We start from the raw sequence: 20,035 nt of genomic DNA, 5'->3' as shown, positions 1-20,035 counted from the left end.
ATTATCCCTGAGTAATGCTTTTTAAAACATTGTCTTGTCTAAAGCTTAAAATCTGGTCTCCCAAGACCAATATTCTCCAGAAGTCTTCTCCTGACATGACAATTCTTTCTTCTTGTGACACCGCTGGTCTCCTGCTCTTTCCAAACCCCGTGTCCCTTGGAACAATGGCCCCACAACCACTACTTTCCCTCAGAGTGTGAGCCAGTCCTTGCCCTGTGGTTCCATCTAGTCAGTGAGACCAAACAGATCTGGGTCCCCACTTGAGCCCTCTGAAGCTCCCATAGCGCCATGATTTTCTCCACTCTTCTAGCCTCTTGCAACACTGGTTGAATTTCCATCTCCAGCCATGCTGCTTCTTCCTATTTTTTCTCCTTTGGGAAGAAACCATGCAAAATCTTGTTTCTCTACCACACAGTATTCGGAAATAGAGGTTATAATTGTATTTATTTTTGACTAAGACCAAAAGTCACTATAAACATTTAGCTAGATCAGTAGTTTAGAGAAGATGAAATTTTATAATAGGTTGGGAACGATTTGACATAAAAGAGGAGAAAGGAAACAAATTAACATGGATTAGAGGCATAAAATAAGCCAAGGAGAGTGCTAAATTCTGCCAGGCTCAGCCTGTAATCCCAGCACTTTGGGAGGCTGAGGCAGGCGGATCACAAGGTCAGGAGTTCGGGATAAGCCTGGCCAACATGGTGAAACCCCATCTCTACTAAAGATAAAGAAAAAAAAATTAGCTGAATGGGGTGGTGTGTGCCTTTAATTCCAGCTACTTGGGAGGCTGAAGTGGGAGAATCGCTTGAACTCGGGAGGCAGAGGTTGCAGTGAGCCAAGATCACTCCACTGCACTTCAGCCTGGGTGACAGGGCAAGACTCTGTCTCAAAAAAAGAAAAAAAAAGAGGGAGTACTAAATTCTGTTAAAAGTATATCTCACTTAACTCATTCTTGGTCTTGAATATGGAGACCTCTGGCTTTCTAACTCCACTGGGCCCTGGATCTCTGGCAGCCAGATCCTCACCTTCCAGGCAGTAGATTTAAAGAGTCTTTTGGAGAAATCTGAGCAGCCCAAGAGAAAAAGAAAACTTATAGCTAGTGACATACAGGTTCCCAACAGACTGCTCAGCCAAGGCATTTTATACTGAATCCTACAGTAGATATTGCCTGCTCAGTTTCCACTCACTATACACATATTTTTGTTGTTTGTTTTGTGTGTGTGTGTTTTTTTGGCAAGTCTTTTCATTACTCAAGAAAGTTTCATTTTTTATTTAGCTTTCTGACTGTGCTTGTGCCTTCAACACTTTCACAAGGATTTTCTGCTCTTTGATAAGGAAAGCATGCTTGATCCTGTCACGAGCACATTTAGCACACATACAACCACCATAGGCCCTGCTGACAAGTTTCTTTGTTTTGGACAATCTCATAAGAACTTTAGTTCTTACAGCATGAACCCCTCAAAGTCTGCCTGGGCACATGCCACATGCAGATTCTGGTGCTTTCCCAGCCTTCTTGGTATAAAGGTAAACGATTCTATTACCAGGGGTTCAGGACAGCCTAGTTTTGTTGGAGGCTGTTTTGTAGGAAAGCCTATGTTGGTAAGCCAAACGCTGGACCATCCTGAGTGCCCCTCAAAGGACTGTTCCTGAGAGCTCTAGGCTTCCTCAGCTCCTCGGATGGCAGCTGATTGTCTTATTTATTTATTTTTTTGAGACAGACTCTCTGTTACCAGGCTGGAGTGCAGTGGTGCAATCTCAACTTACTGCAACCTCTGCCTCCCAGTGTCAAGCGATTCCCCTGCTTCAGCCTCCCGAGTAGCTGGGACTACAGACACACGTCACCATGCCTGGCTAATTTTTTGTATTTTAGTAGAGATGGGGTTTCACCATGTTGGTTAGGATGGTCTCAATCTCCTGACCTCATGATCCGCCCACCTTGGCTTACAAAAGTGCTGGGATTACAGGCCTGAGCCACTGCCCCTGGTCACTATATACATATTTTTAATTGAGACCATATTCCCCACTTACTTTAGTACTGGAATTCACTTTGCTTGAAGGGAGCTTAGGCAGACTTCAGTCCCCATCATTGTCTAGCATACCATATTTAAAACAAACCAACCTTGAATTTAAGTGAAAGCTGCAAGTTTACTCTTTGGACCAACGGGGTGCTACATACAGGTGAGGAGCTTTGGTGGAGTGGACAGTGTGTTTCTACAGATGTTCATCTTGAACAATTGTGAAATTAGTTTAGACAGTGCTGGCTTTTGTGCTTAAAGAAATGAACAGATCCTGGTCAAGTATCATTTTCTAGAAGAATAGTTTTTAATTACTTCTCAATGAGAGGACATTCTGGGGCATTCACTCTTCTCCAGTCACAGCCAGGTCTGGCTTCCTTTGGTATCTGCTGGCAGTGGCTGAAAGGAGCTGAGCGAGTTCCTCTCCCTCCACATTCTGGAGTGGCTCCTTACTGAGTAAGAAAGTGAATTAACAATTATTTAGCTTCCTCCTTGGAGCTGGGTACTGGGCCAGCCTCTTTTCAGAGAGCTGTTGCTCTTGTGGTCAGAGTTACCCTGCAGTTTTCCCCTGGCTCTTACATGACGTATCCCACTACAGGCGTCAAGCCACTGGGACAAAGCCACACCCTGGCTAGTCCTAGCTCTTTCTTCCTTTCCTCTTTTCCTCCCTCCCTCCCTTCCTTCCTTCCTTTCTTCTTTCTTTCTCTTTCTTTTCTTTCTTTCTGATGGAGTCTCACTCTGTTGCCGGGCTGGAGTGCAGTAGCGCAATCTTGGCTCACTGCAACCTCTGACTCCCTGCTTCCAGTGATTCTGCTGGGACTACAGGTGCATACCACCATGCCTGGCTATTTTTTTTTTTTTTTGGTACTTTTAGTAAAGAGGGTATTTCAGCATGTTGACCAGACCGGTGTCGAACTGAACTCCTCCTGACTTCAAGTGATTCACCCGCCTCAGCCTCTCAAAGTACTGGGTTTTACAGGCGTGAACCACTATGCCCAGCCCTCCCTTTTTTTCTTAGGTAATTAAGAGTATGGGCCAGCCACAGTGGCTTATGCCTGTAATCCCAGCACTTTGGGAGGTTGAGAAGGGTGGATTACCTGAGGTCAGAAGTTCGAGACGAGCCTGGCCAAAGTGGTGAAACCCTGTCTTTACTAAAAATACAAAGATTAGCTGGGTATGGTGGTACACATCTGTAATCCCAGCTACTCGTGAAGCCAAAGCAGGGAAATCACTTGAATCCAGGAGGTGGAGCTGCAGTGAACTGAGATTGCGCCATTGCACTGTAGCCTGGGCAACTACAGTGAAACTCTGTGTCAAAAAAAATAAAAAAGTACCAAAAGTCAATATAAAGCACAGAAAATTATTCTTTGTTATCTAGGCAGAATACAGAGAAGATAATAAACTACCTAATGATGGGTGAAGGTGTCAATTGGTAACCAAGGAAGCAAACCCATCAAAACTGCATGAACTTCGCTAAGATTTTAACGTACTTCATAACTCCTTTTCAGGTTCAGGTATTATAAATCAAAGGAAACAAAATTCACTTACTGAGTTTTGTTCTTTATTATGCTCTTTCGTGTCCTGGAACATATAGACACTTTAGGTTAGATTTCACAGTTCCTTTAGGGCAAAACTAACTTCATAATAAAATTAAGATGTTATTTTTGTTAACATGCAATGTGTCCATCATTACTGTCTTTCTATGAATTAATCTTTAAATTTTTTCAGTTTCAATTTTCAGAATGTTAAATATTGATAGCCCACATAAGTAAAAGATCTTTGGGGTCTCAAGACTGTAAAGAGATCCAGAGAGCAAAAAGATTGAGAACCACTGCTTTAATGCAAAATGACTCCTTTCTTCTTGATAAAAGCACATACATAGTTGAATTTTTCTGTCTTGATTTTTTCCTAGAATAGTTACAAATTCTCATATTAATGATAACTTTTAATGAAAATAACTCACTTTTATTTCAGAGAGAAATGGGGATAGGTAGTAGATAATTGAGTCTTGTCTGTAACACACAGCATTTTAGCAGACTAGTGAAGTTCATCCTACAAATTTCGACAGCCAGAACACATTGCTTTTACATCTGAAAATGACAAATATACCTATCTTTCTATAGCATGTAAAAATAAGAAGCAAAATTATATAACTTAAAATTATACTTAGTAATCAATATTTCAGTATTCTGCCTTCCTTATATCTCAGTATCTAATGATTATCTATGAGTTATCTCAAGTTTCTATCAATTCAAGGTTTTAAGTTAATTAAATATCTTGGAAATCACCATCAAGTCTACTTACTATAAAACTTAATTATTGTTGAAATAAAATTAATCAGAATGATTCAATTTAGCTAAACATAAATTTACATTTTCATTATCTTAAATCATATAGAAGTAATGCTAGCTTGTTTGATCAGTAAACCTGTGTAGGTTTAAGAAAAAAACATACCCAAGTAAAATAAAAAGTATGGTTGTATTATCTTTAACATTGATAAGTCGAAGACCACAGAGCTGTTTTTATTGAACCAAAACTAAACTAGTGGTTTTTGCCAAAGATTTACCTTAATTATAGTTCTGGATTCTAATATATTTCTGAGTTTCTTAATGTATGCTTAATATATTTCTGAGTTTCTTAATGTATTTCTGGATTTTTAATTGTTTTGAGTTTTTGTAAGAGTAATTTATTTAAGTATAGCACATTCAAAGTATCTGAAGTTCACTTCTTTCTTTCCTTCTTTCTCTCTCTCTTTCTTTCTTTTTCTTTCTTCCTTTCTTTCTTCCCTCCCTCCCTTCCCTACCTCCCTCCCTCTTTCTTTCTCTTTCTCTCTCTTTCCTTCCTTCCTTCTTTCTTTCTCTTCTTTCTTTCTTTATTTCGTCTTTCTTTCGACAGGGTTTTGCTCTGTTGTCCAGGCTGGAGTGCAGTGGTATGATCTCAGCTCACTGCAACCTCCGCCTCCTGGGTTCAAGTAATTCTTGTGCCTCAGTTACTGAGTAGCTGGAATTATAGATGTGCACCACCGCAGTTGGCTAATTTTTAAATTTTTAATAGAGATGGGATTTCACCATATTGACCAGACTGGTCTTAAACTCCTGACCTCATGTGATCTGTCTGTCTTGGCCTCCCAAAGTGCTGGGATGAAGTTCACTTTTCTGATTTTCTGATAATCTTGGGAATATCCCATCTATATAAGCACTTATTTATCTCTTATGTAAGTCAATCCAAAAAACACTCCTTTAATTTAAGAGACTTCATAATGTAATTTTTTGATACCCCTGGAAGATAGGAAAACATCCAGTTGCAAAGAAAGGTACAATCTTTTGTAAGTTATGCCACATAGATGTACATATACATAGTGAGCTTAAAGCTTTGGTTCTAGGTGAGCCACAGGTCAAGCATTGATACGGAAATACCAAAACACCCTCTAGACATCAAAGAGCTGTTCTCCTTCCTGGTGAGCTTGAAATTCTTGATTGGTTTGGCTCAAAATAGACACATAGATAAACAAAAAAGATGAATCAAATTATACATGTTCACTTCAGTCAAGGAAAAAATAGATAAGACCACATACAGTGGCATGCACCTATAGTCCCAGGCTTGAGGGTTGCTTGAGCCCAGGAGTTTGAGGTCAGCCTGGGCAACATAGTGAGATCCTCTGAAAAAAAAAAGAAAAGGAAACAGATAATTAGAATCTCTTAACCCAATTTTGGGGACCACCAAATGCTCATACATTAAAACCAATTTCCTAATCTTTTCTGACCCTGATGGGAAATAATTTATCAACCATAAATAAAACAGACATACATATACACACAGACAATAGCAAGGAAAATAAACTAGAGAAATGGAGAGTTAGAGAAGTTAAACTTCTATTGTCACTTGGTGTTTATCTCCAGGAGCTAAGAAAATATGTGCCTGGACTCAAGTCACTTACTGGTTACACTTTCCTGGCAATGTAGTTTACTTGCCTCTGTCAGGTGAATTCATTGGGAATTTTGGTAGAAGACCTCCAGAAAGATAATTCTTAAAAAAGGTAAAATAATGACTCGAATACACATATAAAATCAACAGATGTCTAAGATTTTACTTAACCCATTTATTAATGAAGGAACCAGTAAACTATCACAACCAGTTTCTTGTTTTCAGTAATTAAAATATTTTAAAGCCACTGTTGTATAATGATATTACAAAACCACTGTCATCTTATAAAGCCATTGTATATGATATTATAAAGTCATTGTATATGATATTATAAAGCCATTGTATATGATATTATAAAGCCATTGTCACAGGCAAAAAATTGTAAGAAAAAATATTGTAGTGGTGTGTCAGGCAGTTAAATGTTATGATATTTGTTAACTTAAAACATTTTTTGCATTGTTACTTTTTATGAATACAAATTTTGTACTCATAATTTTATATTATTTTCTTTAAATAACCCCTCTCCCTAAATTGTATAAGCTTCAGGCTTCACAAAACCTCCTACAAAGACGCAAGGCAATCCGTGGAGGTGGAAGTAGAGATGGGGGTGAGGGGCAGTATGGTGCAGGTTCTTATTTCAGAATTTAGAGAGTGGAAAAAGTTTGGAGTAATGATTGCAGAACTAGGTTGGAGAGTTACCAAGGAAAAGAGTGAAGTGGGGAGCTGTCAGGAGGTCCAGCTGAGGTTGCATAGTGCATCTTCATTTTTTTTTTTTGAGACTGAGTCTCGCTCTGTCACCCAGGCTGGAGTGCAGTCGTGTGATCTCGGCTCACTGCAACCTCTGCCTCCCGGGTTCAAGCCTTCCTCAGCCTCCCAAGTAGCTGGGACTATAGGCGTGTGCCATCATACCTGGCTAATTTTTGTATTTTTAGTAGAGATGGGGTTTCACCATGTTGGCCAGGCTGGTCTCAAACTCCTGACCTCAAGTGATCCACCTGCCTCGACCTTCCAAAATGCTGGGATTACAGGAGTGAGCCACCTGGCCTGCATCTTCATTTTTGATGTGAAGAATATGGGGAAGGGAATCTCTCCTAAATACCATGGTATCATTTAGATTTTGGGTGAGCAGTGAGGATCATTGTCAGATTTAAGATTTAAACAATGGATCTCACAGGTGAAGGAATAGCTAACTTCTCTTGCAGAATCTCATTAACCCTCTGATGACTTACTAACATGTGATCTCACTTTTCATTGGGCCTTTGCCTTGTCCACCACTGATTTATCTCTTGTTGACACACCTGCCCTTATAGTGTTGAGATTCATACACGTGTATGCATAGCCTCCTCCGTAGGGACAGGTCTCTTTTCCCTCTTGGGGTGGGGTGAAGGCAGACTTATGATCTGGCGTCAATTAGTGTTCTTAATGCAATCTCAGTAGTTGGGGAAGCTTCTCTTTGCTTGTGCAATATTTCATTAAATGTTTGGCCACAGAGCTGAAGTGTGGACCCTGGTGAGTGGAGAGGAAACAGTGTGGCCTGGCCTTTGCTTTAGGGCAGGCTTTTCCCTAATGTCTAGGAAACTAACACTGTGGATGGCCAAGTGGATGAGTGGTCTCTGAAATCAGTGGGGAGTTGCTGCTTCACCATTGCAACCAATGAATGCTGATGGCCAAACTCACAATCCACCCTAATACTAACATATTACTCGAGGAGGTAAACTGACTAATTAGGATGGCTGGGGCACAGGAGAAATTTTATAAATGTTGATTAATTTGAGGCTTCCTTCCAATTCTCTTCGTAATATCTTGTTGTTTTCTTTACTAGCGAGTTCAGAACATAAGCTACTCTCCACAGTAAACACAGGCCTGTGAAAACTTGACAGAAAAGGAGTTGAGGATGTGAACTGGATAGATATGGGATAAAGTAATAAAAGGTAGTTAACATTTAGTCAGTGGTTAATGTGTGCCAAACATTGTAATGACTTGCATATCTAATTAACATATGTCTATTGCCACTTAATTTTCACAATAGCATGAGGCAGATACTACTTGATCTCCATTTTGTACAGGAGAAAACTGAGTCTTAGAGAAGCTTAATTACTTGTCAACGTCACACAGTTAGTAAGTGTCAGAACTGGGATGCAAACGTAAGTATGTCTGACTCTGAATCCCATGCTTTTTATACCCATGAGATGCTGGGAACTCAGTAGATAAAGGTGAGAGTGGGTAGTTACGGGTAGAGAACAGTAGTATGTTTGAGAAAGAATAACTGGTCATTGCAGGATGAAGCAACAGATATCTCTTCTGGTGACAGTTTGAAACCACATTGCAAGTAATTTGTGCTACTAATAATTTGTTGTTACTAATAATGGCTTATTTGTGAGTGACTTACATAAAAATAAATCGGAGAAAATTTAATGTCACTTTTACCTGGATTATGATGTGTTTCTCTTTAAATGAGAGGGAAGGAAGTTGAGTTACAGATAGTTAACTCCCACATGTATGTCCTTTACTAGTGAAGTGATACCAGGTATATATCAACTGTTATGGGAATGAGGTGCAAATAAGTTAAGAATCACTAGACTGAGGATGTTATGCATGGCAGATGTTACAACCCTCATGAATGTTGCTCTCGAATCTCTTCTCCTTTGGCTCCTAGGGTCTTTGAATAGAGGTGGGGGGGATGTTTGTATCTGGGAGCATTAGAAGCAACCAAGTCAAAGCTCCTTCCCACCAAGCTGTGTGGTCCTGGGTAAGTCACAGCTTTTCTCAGCCTTAGTTCTCCTATCTGTAAAATGCAGGGTGGATGTATATGTGGTATACCTTTTTGACAGGCTTGTTGTGAGAATTAAATGATATTGTTAGTTTAGCTGTGATTACTATTTTGAGAGTTTTGATAGCAAGAAAAACCTCTAGTCTTGGTGGGCCAAGGGCTCTGGAAGATGGCATCATAACAGCAAATTGAAGCCTGTAAATCCTAAGACTTTCCCCCATCCCTCCCACATATACTCTCAGTGACTCCACCACCCTCTCCAGGGACCAAGCCTCTGCCTCTTCAGTGCTTGAACACACCAATCTCCAAACAAAAATTATTAGGAAAAGTTTTAGAGAAGTGGAGACCCTTGATAGGACTGCACCCCATTTTTGGCAACATGTTGGTAGGATGTTTGAGAATTAGTTCTAAGAGTCATTACTTTTCCCCTAAATGGAATTTTTCCTGGAAGGCCATAAAAATAGAAGAGATTAAAATTTTTACTAGGTTGATCAGGTTACGCACATCCTCTGGCCCAATACATCACAAACAAGAAAACAATAAAAGGCATTTATACAGTCTTTTTGCCAGGGGTCACCTCAACACATCATAAAACATTAGTTCATGACAAGTGAGAGATTGGAATCAGCTGTGCCCATAAACTAGTGCTCATCTGCAGGCTGTGCATTCAGGGTAGGAGAAAACTTGAAGGACATGTGGGGTTGTATAAACAGGCTTTGTGAATCAGCGAGACGGTACTCCCCACCCAGCCTCTCCTTCCAGACTGCTTGGCTGTTCCAGGGCCCTCCTCCCAAGGAAAATTGGATTTTAGTTTGCTTATGACTGCCTTGAATTGCTCTGAACATCTCAGGAACCATCTGTTCCTGAAGGCATCCAAGATACAGGCATGACATTTTACCTAGCGCCTGAAACCGTTAAAATTCAGTCTTTGAAAAGATAAAGCTGGAAGAATGATGTTATCAATAAAAACAATGATTTCCTTTGGTAGAAGTTGAAAAATTTGGTTGGTGACAACATTTCAGATGTCATTTAAGTTTGTTGACTCTTATTCACAGTTCATCCCCTGTGACTGGATGGGGAGCAGGGTGAAGAGTGATCTTGCTTCCATTGCACCTGACAGTCTGCCAATATTTTATCACAGGATTTGCTTCCCCCATTCAGACCATAAATCTACTGAGTGACTGATATATTAGGGTTCAGTAAATGTTTGCCTTAATATACTTGACCTGAATGGGCTCATTAATTTCCCTAGATTTAAAAATCATCCTTTCGTTAATATACTTTCATCCCAAGTTACATTATTTCTCCTTGGCAATTATCTACCTCACATATTCATTAATCTCTCACAGAAATCTCAAAGTCAAAATATATCTCAAATTCTATTTTGCTTCATTACCTTAGACTGTGCCAGCATCATCGGTCACCTGGACATCATAAGTCTCTGAAATTATGTTTGTATTCTTTCCCCACACCAACCCATTCTCCCATTCTCTACATAATAGTCTTTTTTTCTGGATCCACACTCTCATTCACTTCCTACCTCCCTGTATTAGTTTTAGGCAAATCCTAGACATTAAAATTTTTTTATCTAGAACTATTATACTCAAATTGTATATGTACAGAAATACACATACCTGTACAGACACAAATATACACACTTATTTTTTGCTAAATATAACCACGATAGTGTTATCATACTTAAAAATGTAGTGCTTTAAAATATCATCAAATATTTTTGAGTCGGTGTTCAAGTTCTCAATTACATCATAAATAGCATAATTTTGACAGTTTTTAAAATATCAAGATTTGAATAAGATCAATGCATTGTGATTCATTATATTTCATAAATATATTTTAATATCTAAGTCCCCCCAACACTTTTTTCCATTACAATTTATTTGTTAAGGAACTGAATTGTTTCTCCTGAATGTCTCACAGCCTGGAGTTTGCTTATCACATCTCTGTAGCATATTTTAACATGTTTCTTTGTCCTCAGTATTTCTTACAGATTGGTTGATGACTTTAGAGGCTAGATTTAGAGACTTGATTCACGTTTTATTATTTTTTTTTGAGGAGGTGACTACTTCATAGGTGGCATTGTATTCTCCCATGCTGATGTCTGGATATCCCTCACTTTGTGATATTAGCAGATATTAATTAGATGCCTAGATGCATTACTTCATTAGCTGTTATAAAACAATGATATTCAGATTTTTTCATTCTTTCTTTGTGAATCAGATGGAATATTATATATTTATAAAGAAAAATATCCTAGATTCATTACTTCATTAGCTGTTATAAAACAATGATATTCAGATTTTCTTCATTCTTTCTTTGTGAATCAGATGGATTAATATACATCTACAAAGAAAAATACTCTCTCATCTACTATTTGGAAAGCAATGTTACTAAAATGAAAATTAGAATTTTCTGGCTTTGGTAATAACCCTCCCTCTAAAGACAACTAAAAAGCTGGGAAGAAAAAGTAGTCTTAAAAGGAACAATAAGGAAAAACAATAGTAAAGAATTATGAAATTGTGATCAGTTTGAGAAAGATAGACAGCCTCAGTGGCTTCTTCCCTGGGGGTGTTCAAAGACTGGGGCTAGGTTACACTTTTGGCAGGTTAGTGTAGCTTCGAAGGAGATACAAGTTGGAGGCAGGAGGTTAACACTCTGAAGGGTTTCACCATTCAATGATATTTTTATGCTGGGTAAATATTCCTATTCCAGGGAAAAGGATGAAAGGTAGAGTCACACACTACCTTGGTAGGGACAAGGATAGTCCAGTGCCTGTTAATGGTGGGAAAATTGTTGAAACACTCCCTGCTCAGGACTCAGATCTCAAAGGGATATTGCTTTGTGTCTAATGTTTATGTCCCTTTCCCAATTTATGTTTTGAAATCTTGACTCCAAATCCATCACATCTGATGATATTAGAAGGTGGGTGTATTAGTTCATTCTTGCATTGCTATAAAGAAATACCTGAGACTGGTTAAATTATAAAGAAAAGAGGCTTAATTGGCTCACAGTTCTGCAGGCTGTATAAGAAGCATGATGCTGGCATCTGCTTGACTTCTGGGGAGACCTCAGAAAACTTACAATCATGACGGAAGGCAAAGGGGGAGCAGTCATCTTACATGGTGGGAGCAGGAGCAAGAGAGCATGAGGGGGAGGTGCTACACACTTTTAAACAAGCAGATCCCACACTAATTCACTCACTATCATGAGACCAGTACCAAGAGGATGGTGGTAAATCATTCATGAGAAACCAACCCCATGATTCAATCATCTCCCACCAGGTCCCATCACTGACATTGGAGATTACAATTTGACATTTTGGGTAGGGACAAAGATCCAGACTGTATCAATGAAGCTGTTGGGAGATAATTAGGTCATAAGGATGGAGCCCTCAGGAAAGGGATTAATGCCCTTATGAAAAGTTTGCTCTCTCCCTGCTCTCTACCATGTGAAGACAAGTAGGAAGATGGCTATCAGCAAACCAGGAAGAGGGCCTTCACCAGACACTGGCTCTATCAGAACCTTGACCTTGATTGTTTTAGCCTCAAGAACTGTGAGAAATAAATAATTGTTGTTTAAACCATCTAATCTATGGGTAATTTGTTATAGCAGTCCAAATTGACCGAGACATGTGCCCTGGGAATGAGGATAGGGATTATATTTTGGTAGGTCATCTTGATGACTCAGAAAACTTTGGTTCTCATCAGGCACCTGGTAGAAGGAAAAAAAGTCTCTCTGAAGGAAAATAAGACCATCTAAGCCTTCAAATTATTTCTATTAATAAGTTAAAAATGGCCTGAAAACTATGAAAAACAATGAGATACAACAAGAGATAAAACAACGTAAGCCAGAACCAACAGAACTATCAACAAGTAGTTCAAAAGAGACATCAGATACTGAAATAAAGCTGGGTGTGGTGGCTCATGCTTTTAATCTCAGCACTTTGGGAGGCCGAGGTGGGTGGGTCACCTGAGGTCAGGAGTTCAAGACTAGCCTAGGCAACATGATGAATCTCTGTCTCTACTAAAAATACAAAATTGTCCAGGTGTGGTGGTACACGCCTGTAATCCTAGCTACTTGGGAGGCTGAGGTAGGAGAATTGCTTGAACCTGGGAAGTGGAGGTTGCAGTGAGTCAAGATCATGCCAGTGCACTCCAGCCTAGGCAATAGAGTGAAACTCCATCTCAAATAAATAAATAAATAAATAAATAAATAAAAGATACAGAAATTATCCAATATAGATTGCAGAACCACTATGCTTACTACATTCATAGAGATAAAATCAGAGCTTAAAAATCTCAGCAGGGAGCTAGGTACTATAGAGTGACACTAAATGTGTCACTAATATCAGGAAATAGAAAAGGATGTGTGCTCTTGTCACTTCTATTTAGCATTGTACTGGAGGTTCTACCCAGGCAATCAGGATAAATAAAAAAATAAACCAGATGAAACAAAACAAAAGAGAACCCCTTATGTTCACAAATTGGAAGACTTAATATTGTTAAGACGGTAATACTTCTTAACAAAATTGCAGCTGATTTTCTTTTTTTTGCAGAAATGGACAAGCTGATCCTAAAATTTATATGGAAATGCAAGAGATCCAGAATATACAGAACAATCTTGAAAAAGAACAAAGTTAGAGAACTAACACTTCCTGATTTTAAAACTTCCTACACAACTACAGTAATCGAGACACTGTTGCACTGGCACAGGGATAGACATATAGATCAATAGAATAGAATTGACAATACATAAAAAATACTTTACATTATGGTAAATTGGTTTTCGATAAGGGTGTCAAGACAATTCATTGGTGAAAAATAGTCTTTTTAAAAAAGACTATTGCTGGGACAATTGGATATCCACATGCAAAAAATGAATTTGAAACAAGGTCTCACTTTGTTGCTCAGGCTGATCTTGAACTCCTGGCCTTGAGCAATCCTCCTGCCTTGGCCTCCAAAAGTGCTGGGATCACAGGTGTAAATCACACCTGGACTCTTTTCTCATTCTTAATAAACTTACTTTTCTGCCTAATTTTGTATTCAAAATTCTATATTGTTTTGCTTATCTTCATCACAGATTTTGATTCTTCCTAGTGCTTACAGTGATTTAAAATTATTTTGTTGTTATTATTTGTTTTCTTTTTTAGGGGAGTGGGGGAGAACTTGCTTTCATTTTAGAATGTAAGCCTTCTGAAAGCACTGAAAATGTATTGCTTACCATTCTAGTTCCAGAACTTATAAAAATGTTGGATGAATGAATGTAGAGGAGTGAATAAAGAATAATGGAGAAAGGGGGACTATGGAACTAGCACACATGTTCTCAGGGCAGGTATAAACAGGGGTGATGAATCTGGGGCCAAAGTAAAAGGCATAGAGTTAGATAAGGGTGACTCCAGGCAGGGAAATAAGAAAGCCATTAAGATTCAGACGGGAGATGACCCCATGCTTAGGGCAGATTTTGGGCAGCACAGAGGGAGCAAGAGAAGTGGGATGAGCCTCATGCAAGGGCCAAATGTGACTCTGCCTAAGGCTAGCGCTGTTTCCCATAAGTGGATGTTTCCATTCCTGGCCTCTGAAGTGATGAGAATCATGTTCTGAAAACTCACTAGAAGCAAAGCCCTTCTATTTTCTCCAGCACTAGCTTTTGCCTGAAGTCATTACCTATAAAAGACAGCATGTGGACATGATATTTTTAAGGACTTTTCCTGGCTATACAGGCTCTTTTTTGGTTCCATGTGAAACTTAAAGTAGTTTTTTACAATTATGCAAAGAAAGTCAGTGGCAGCTTGATGGGAATAGCATTGAATCTATAAATAGCTTTGGGCAGTATGGCCATTGATTCTTCCTATCCATGAGCATGACATTTTTTTTCATTTGTTTCTGTCTTCTCTTATTTTCTTGCACCTTCATTTGTCATTCTCCTTGAAGAGGTCTTCATGTACCTTTTAAGTTGTATTCCTAGGTATTTTATTCTCTTTGTTGCAACTGCAAATAGGAGTTCACTCACGATTTGGCTCTCTGCTTGTCTATTATTGTCATATAGGAATGCTTGTGATTTTTGCATGTTGATTTTGTATCCTGAGACTTTGCTAAAGTTGCTTATCAGCTTAAGGTGTTTTGGGGCTGAGAAAATGGAGTTTTCTAAATATTTAATGATGTCATATGCAAACAGAGAATTTGTCTTCCTATCTTCCTATGTGAATACCCTTTAATTCTTTCCCTTGCCTGACCGCTCTGGCCAGAAGTGCCAATAGTGTGTTAAATAGGAGTGGTGAGAAAGGGCATCCTTGTCTTGTGTTGGTTTTCAAAGGGAATGTGTCCAGCTTTTGCCCATTCGGTATCATATTGGCTATGGATTTGTCCTAAATAGCTCTTATTATTTTGAGATATCTTCCATCAATGCCTACTTTGCTGAGAGTTTTTTTAGCATGAAGCCATGTTGAATTCTACTGAAGGCCTTTTCTGCATCTTTTGAGATAATCATGTGTTTTTTGTCATTGGTTCCGTTTATCTGATGGGTTACATTTATTGATTTGCATATGTTGTGCCAGTCTTGCAGCCCAGGGATGAAGCCAACTTGATCATGGTGGATAAGCTTTTTGATGTGCTGCTGGATTTGGTTTGCCAGTATATTATTGAGGATTTTCACATTGGTGTTCATCAAAGATATTGGTGGGAAATTTTCATTTTTTTATTGTGTCTCTGTCAGTCTTTGGTATCAGGATGATGCTGGCTTCATAAAATGAGTTAGGGAGGAGTCCCTCTTCTTCTATTGCTTAGAATAGTTTCAGAAAGGACAGTACCATCTCCTCTTCATACCTCTGGTAGAATTTGGCTGTGAATCCATCTGGTCTTGGGCTTTTTTGGTTGGTAGGCTATTAATTACTGCCTCAATTTTAGAACTAGTTATTGGTTTATTCAAAGATTCAATTTCTTTCTGGTTTTGTCTTGGGAGTGTTCACAAATTAATCATTTCTTCTAGATTTTCTAATTTATTTGTGTAGGGATGTTTATAGTATTCTCTGATGGTAGTTTGTATTTCTGTGGAATTATGGTGATACCTTCTTATCATTTTTTATTGTGTCTATTTGATTCCTCTCTCTTTTCTTCTTTATGAGTCCAGCTAGTGGTCTATCTATTTTGTTAATCTTTTCAAAAAATGCACTCCTGGATTCATTTTTTTTGTAGGGTTTTTCATGTCTCTGTCTCCTTCAGTTCTGATTTTATCTTAGTTATTTCTTGTCTTCTGCTAGCTTTTGAATTTGTTTGCTCTTGCTTCTCTAGTTCTTTTAATTGTGATGTTCAGGTGTTGATTTCAGATCTTCCCAATTTTATGATGTGGGAATTTAGTGCTATAAATTTCCCTCTAAACACTGCTTCAGCTGTGTTCCAGAGATTCTGTTATGTTGCCATTTTGTTCTCAATTGGTTTCAAAGAACTTCTTTATTTCTGCCATAATTTCATTTTGTACCCAGTAGTCATTCAGGAGCAGGTTGCTCAATCTCCATGTAGTTGTGTGGTTTTGAGTGAATTTCTTAACCCTGAGTTCTAATTTGATTGTACTGTGGTCTCAGAGACTGTTTGTTATGATTTCCATTCTTTTGCAATTTGCTGAGGAGTGTTTTACTTTCAAGTATGTGGTTAATTTTAGAATAATTGTTATGTGGTGCTGAGAAGAATGTATTTTCTCTTGATTTGGGGTGGAGAGTCCTGTAGATGTCTATTAGGTCTGTTTGGTCCAGAGCTGAGTTCAAGTCCTGAATATCCTTGTTAATTTTCTGTTTTGTTGATCTGTCTAATATTGACAGTGGGGTGTTAAAGTCTCCCACTATTATTGTGTGGGAGTCTAAGTCTCTTTGTAGGTCTCTAAGAACTTTTTTTGTGAATCTCGGTGCTTCTGTATTGGGAAAATGTATATTTAGGATAGTTAGCTCCTCTTGTTTCATTGATCTCTTCAAAACTATGTCCTCCTCCTCCTCCTCCTTCTTCTTTCTTCTTTCTTCCTTCTTCCTTCTTCCTTTTTTCTTCTTTCTTCTTTCTTCCTCCTCCTCCTCCTCCTCCTCCTCCTCCTCCTCCTCCTTCTTCTTCTTCTTCTTCTTCTTCTTCCTCCTCTTCTTCATCATTGTTGGTTTAAAGTTTGTTTTATCAGAGCCTTGGACTGCAATTCCTGCTTTTATTTCCTTTCCATTTACTTAATAAATATTCCTCCATCCCTTTATTTTGAGCTTATGTGTGTCTTTGCACATGAGATGGGTCTCCTGAATACAGCACACCGATGGGTCTTGACTCTATCAAATCTGTCAGTCTGTGTCTTTTAATTGGGGCATTTAGCCCATTTACTAAGGTTAATATTGTTATATGTGAATTGGATTCTGTCATGATGATGCTAGCTGATTATTTTGCACATTAGTTGATACAGTTTCTTCATAGTGTCATTGGTCTTTACATTTTGGTCTGTTTTTGCAGTGGCTGGTACTGATTTTTCCTTTCTATCTTTAGTGCTTTCTTCAGGAGCTCTTGTAAGGCAGGCCTGGTGGTGACAAAGTCCCTCAGCATTTGCTTGTCTGTAAAGGATTTTATTTCTCCTTTGCTTATGAAGCTTAGTTTGACTGGATATGAAATTATAGGTTGAAAATTCTTTTCTTTAAGAATGTTGAATATTGTCCCACTCTCTTCTGGCTTGTAGGGTTTCTGCAGGGAGATCTGCTGTCAGTCTTATGGGCTTCTCTTTGTAGGTAATCTGACCTTTCTCTCTGGTTGCCCTTAACATTTTTTCCTTCATTTCAACCTTGGATAATCTGATGATTATGTGTTTTGGGGTTGCTCTTCTCGAGGAGTATCTTTGTGGTGTCCTCTGTATTTCCTGAATTTGAATGTTGGCCTGTCTTGCTAGGTTGGGGAAGTCCTCTTGGATAATATCCTGAAGTGTGTTTTCCAACTTGGATACATTCTCCCCATCACTTACAGGTATACCAATCAAGCACAGGTTTGTTCTTTTCACATAGTCCCATATTTCTTGGAGGCTTTGTTTATTCCTTTTCATTCTTCTTTCTCTAATCTTGTCTTCCTGCCTTATTTCAGTAAGTTGATCTTTAATCTCTGATATCCTTTCTTCTGCTTGATTTATTTGCCTATTGATACTTGTGTATACTTCATGCTTCATGAAGTTCTCATGCTGTGTTTTTCAGCTCCGTCAGGTCATTTATTTTTCTCTCTAAACCTGTTATTCTAGTTAGCAGGTCCTATAATTTTTTATCAAGGTTCTTAGCTCGAATTGTGTTAGAACACGCTCCTTTAGCTCAGAGGAGTTTTTTATTACCCACTTTCTGAAGCCTACTTCTGTTAATTTGTAAATCTCATTCTTCATCCAGTTTTGTGCCCTTGCTGAAGAGGAGTTGTGATAATTTGGAGAAAAGGCATTCTGGTTTTTGGAATTTTTAGCATTTTTGTCCTGTTTTTTCCTCATCTTCATGGATTTATCTACCTTTGATCTTTGGGGCTGATGACCTTTGGATGGGGTTTTTGTGTGGGGGTCCTTTTTGTTGATGTTGGTGTTGTTGCTTTCTGTTTGTTAGTTTTTTTTTTTTCTAACAGGCCCCTCTTCTGCAGGTCTGGTGCAGTTTGCTTGAGGTCCACTCCAGACCCTGTTTGCTTGGGCATCACCAGTGGAGGTTGCACAAAAGCAAATATTGCTGTTTGCTCCTTTCTCTGGAAGTTACAGCACAAAGGGACACTGGCCTGATAACAGCTGGAGCTGTCCTGTAGGGTGTCTGTCAATCCCTGTTGGGAGGTCTCTCCCAGTCAGGAGGCACAGCGGTCAGTAACCACTTGAGGAGGTTGTCTGTCCCTTAGCAGAGCTCGAGCACTGTGCTGGGAGAATCTTCCTTTTCAGGATCAGCTGCTCTCTTCAGAGCTGGCAGGCAGGAAAGTTTTAGTCTGCTGAAGTTGTCCCCTCAGCTGCCCCTTCCCCCACGTGCTCTGTCCCGGGGAGATGGGAGTTTTATCTGTAAGCTCCTGACTGAGGCTGCTGTCTTTCTTTCAGAGATACCCTGCCCAGCTAGGAGGAATCTAGAGAGGCAGTTGTACCACTGCTGCTTTGCTGAGTTGTGGTGAATTCCACCCAGTTTAACCCTCCTGGCCTCCTTAGCACTGTCTGGGAAGAACTGCCTGCTAAAGCCTGATAGTCCCAGGTCAACTTCAGACTGCTGTGCTGGCAGCGAGAATTTCAGGCTAGTGGCTCTTAGCTTGCTGGGCTCCGTAGAAGTGGTACCCACTGAGTGAGACCACTTGGCTACCTGGTTTGAGCTCCTTTCTAGGGGAGTAAATGGTTCTGTTTTGATGGGGTTTCAGGCACCACTGGGGTATGAAAAAAGACTCCTGCAGCTAGCTTGGTGTCTTATCAAACAGCCACCCAGTTTTGTCCTTGAAACTCAGTGTCCTGGTGGTATAGGCACATGAGGGAATCTCCCCATCTATGGATTGCAAAAACCATGGGAAAAGTGTAGTTTCTGGACTGGGTAGCACAGTGCCTCATGGCTTCCTTTGGCTGGGGAAGGGAGGTCCCCTGGCTCTTTGTACTTCCCGAGTGAGGCAATGCTCCAACCTGCTTCTGCCCACCCTCTGTGGGCTACACCCACTGCCTAACCAGTCCCAATGAGATGAATTGGGTATCTCTGTTGGAAATGCAAAAATCACCAGCCTTCTGCGTTGGGCTCGCTGGGAGCTGCAGGCCAGAGCTGTTCCTATTTAGCCATCTTGCCAGATCAACCCTATTTTTTTTTATACCCATTAATCATTTCTACCTCCCCCTCACTCATTTGCTACCCTCCTAACCTCTGGTAACTATCTTTCCTTTCTCTAGTTGCATGAATTCAATTGTTTTAATTTTTAGATCCCACAAATAAGGTGAGAACATGCAATGATTGTCTTTCTGTGTATGGCTTATTTCACTTAACATAATGGCCTCCAGTTCCATTTAGGTTGTTGAAAATGACAAGGTTTCCTTTTTTTAATGGCTGAATAGTACTTCCTTGTGTATAAGTACCACATTTTCTTTATTCATTCATCTCTTAATGGACACTTATGTTGCTGCCAAATCTTGGATATTGTGAACAGAGCTGCAGCAAACATGAGAGGGCAGGTATTTCTTCGATATACCGATTTACTTTCTTTTGGGTATATACTCAGCAATGAGATTGCTGGGTTGTATGGTAGCTCTATTTTTAGTTTTTTGAGGAACTCCCTTGTCATTTCTATGTTTTTGAAAGCCTCTCCATAGTAGCTGTACTAATTTACATTCCCACCAA

At 39.3% G+C, this 20,035-nt stretch overlaps 1 pseudogene; it reads right to left on the bottom strand.

Moving 5' to 3' along the window:
* Positions 1-1,272: 1,272 nt before the first annotated feature.
* LOC105733086 (large ribosomal subunit protein eL34-like) lies at positions 1,273-1,620 on the bottom strand (annotated as a pseudogene).
* Between the last annotated feature and the right edge of the window lie 18,415 nt (positions 1,621-20,035).

Source organism: Aotus nancymaae, unplaced genomic scaffold (assembly GCF_030222135.1).
Source record: "Aotus nancymaae isolate 86718 unplaced genomic scaffold, 86718_ANA_hifiasm-v0.15.2.pri h1tg000057l, whole genome shotgun sequence".
NCBI lineage: Eukaryota > Metazoa > Chordata > Mammalia > Primates > Aotidae > Aotus > Aotus nancymaae.
The sequence above is the reverse complement of the archived record's forward strand: the minus strand, read 5'-3'. Positions and strand labels throughout refer to the sequence as shown.